At 56.5% G+C, this 2,644-nt stretch overlaps 1 protein-coding gene across 2 annotated transcripts in view; it reads right to left on the reverse strand.

Annotated features, from left to right (window-relative positions):
- Window positions 1-2,644, reverse strand: part of HGF (hepatocyte growth factor) — a 77,679-nt gene that overhangs the window by 38,511 nt on the left and 36,524 nt on the right. The window lies entirely within an intron of this gene.

Genomic DNA, 2,644 nt, shown 5'->3' on the forward strand with positions numbered 1-2,644 from the left:
TGGGGGGGGGGGGTATGGCCAGGCCTGGGCAGGCTGAGTATGGGGAGAGGTTTAAATCCCCACCCTGGCCTGCAGGGACCCCAGCCCAGGTATGCCTGGAGGGGGAAGGGGAAAGCAGCTCTTGCCAAGTGCTCGCTGAGTGGTGGGGTGTGTGGCCATCCCATAGTCCAGGCAGCACCTCAGATGAATGTGGAAGGCAGGGGGGAGGGGGATTAAAACCCACCACCATAGGACCCCAGCCAGGGTCTGCCTAGCTTTTCCCCCCTGCTCAAGGCTCAGCATGGCCCAGGATCCCCAGAGCCCACCTACTAGCCAGGGGGCGATCCTGCTGCACCTTCCCAGCCACCAGGTCCAGGGTTTTTCTGGGGGCAGCACAGGAGCAAGAGCTTGATCATGGGGAGGAAGGGGATTGAAACCGGCCCCAAACCCAAGTGGTGACATGCACAGAGGAGAGCACAAAGGGATCACAGTGATGGTTCCTCCATCCTGGATGTGAGCCCCGCCAAGCAAAGAGAATCAGGTCACGGGGGTGGGGAAGGGGCTTAAGTGTGTGTCCATGCTAGCCCAGGGCATAGCTGAGCCAAGCATACAGCCTCTTCTACCAGCTGGAGAGCAGCACCCAACCGGCCCTGGCCCTGACTCCACCCCCTACAGTGGTGCACATAGCATGGGCTCACCCCAGCAGTGCCTGGAGCTGGGCAAGGGTGCCAAGAAGCTCAATGACATGATGCTAGAGGCTGAGCCAGGCCAGGTGCCAGGCTCCAAGGCAGATGGGCGTAAGGGTTCCCCTGGGCAGTGAGGAGGAGCTGACTGCTCACCACTGCCATGTGGTACTCACTGAGTACCTCACCTGCCATCCCCTTAGCTATGGGCACTGAGTTGGGTGAACTGTGCTCATTCTTCCCCTACTTGGCAGTGGCACAGCACAGCCCAGTGTACCAGGCATAGGGCACTACCCCTATGGTTTCCCCATCACTGCTTTCTGCCCAGCCAGTGGCTGACCACAGTTCAGTGGCACAGGCAGCACGAGCAGCACCTACCAGTATGGCTAGGGCAGGCCCCCTTTACGGCAGCAGCAGTGGGGAAGCCATAGGGGTAGTGCCTGATGCCTGGTACACAGGGCCGTGCTGCACCACCACCACTACTGCTGGCACCACTACACCAGCTCAGCACCCGGTGGCCCAGGGGACACCAAGTAGTAGCAGAGTGAGTACCACACAGCAGCAGCATGTGTGGCCAGCTCCTGCCCAGCTCCTGGGGAGCCCTTGCACCCATCTTCCTTGGAGCCCAGTGCCTGGTCCAGCTCAGCCTCCAGCATCATGCCACCCAGCTTCTTGGTGCCCTTGCCCAGCTCCAGGTGCTGCTGGGGTGAGCCTGCGCTGTGAGTGCCACTGCAAGGGCTGGGGCCAGAGCTAGTCCAGGCATCGCTCTCCAGCAGGTAGAAGGGGCTGCTGGGCAGGAGCTGCTCCCTCAGCTGCATGCTCAGCTCAGCTCTGACCCAAGCTAGCGCAGACACACACTCAAGCCTGTTCCCCACTCCCCTACTCTAGGTCCTTCTGCTTGGCAGGGCTCAAGTCCAGGATGGAGCCACTGCTGCCGCCACCGCTGCTGCGACCCCTCTGTGTTCTGCTCTGTGAATGTCCCCACCTGGGCTTGGGGCCGGTTTCACTCCCCACCCTCCCCCATAGTCTAGCCTTTGTTCCTGGGCTGTCCCAAGTGAAACCCCTGCCCTGGCAGGTGGGAAGGCACAGCAGGATCACCCCCTGGCTGGCAGGGGGGCTCTGGAACTCCTGGGTTGTGCTGACCCACAAGCAGGGGGGCCCCAGCTGGGATCCCATGCTAGTGGAAGAGGGAAGGCAGGGGCTTAATAACCCTCCACCTGAGCCTGCTGTCGCATGCCCCTGCCCCCTCCATTCCAGGGAGAAAAAGTCTAGCAAAGGCTGCTCTGTCCCCTTCAAACAGACGGGGCTGGCAGTTTCCCATCCCCACCCCCTTCTCAGCCAGCCCTCACTGCTCCAGCTAGAAACCAAAGGGGCAGGGCCAATCCTGCTGTGCTTGAGCAGACAACACATCCTGGGATCCTGGGGGATTGTGATTTAACTTGAATCAGGAAGGGGTCCAGGAGAGAAGTTCCATAAACTGGTTTGACCTAAATCAGTTAAGTCTGATACTACCCTTAACCAGGTTTATCTTAAACTAGTTTTGGTCATTTTGAAACTGATTTATGTGCACTGAACTTTTGTTCTGTTACAGTTTTAAACCAGTTTCTGATCACTTACACCAGTTTATGTGTAACTTCTGTCCCATGCCTGGGTGAATTCAACTTGTTATTCTTAGCCACATAGGAGAATACCTTAACTTTGTACCTGTATCCAAGTTACTCCAGCTAATGTTCATTTTATTTAACTTCAAAATAAACTGTTGTATACACATTAATACATCATATAATACTGACAACAACTCTGCTAGCAAAGAACAACAAAAGAACTGAGATAGCAAGGCTAAGCATGTTGCCCAAAACTGCAGGACAAGTTATTTTTTCTGATCTGAGATGAGGAAACTAAAAACCTTGTGCTCTGTCTATGAGATACAGGTAGCAAGAAGAAAGTCTCGGGGTAACATTGGACCCCTACGAGGCAGGGCA

This window comes from Gavialis gangeticus, unplaced genomic scaffold (assembly GCF_001723915.1).
Source record: "Gavialis gangeticus isolate Ggan-Ray unplaced genomic scaffold, GavGan_comp1, whole genome shotgun sequence".
NCBI lineage: Eukaryota > Metazoa > Chordata > Crocodylia > Gavialidae > Gavialis > Gavialis gangeticus.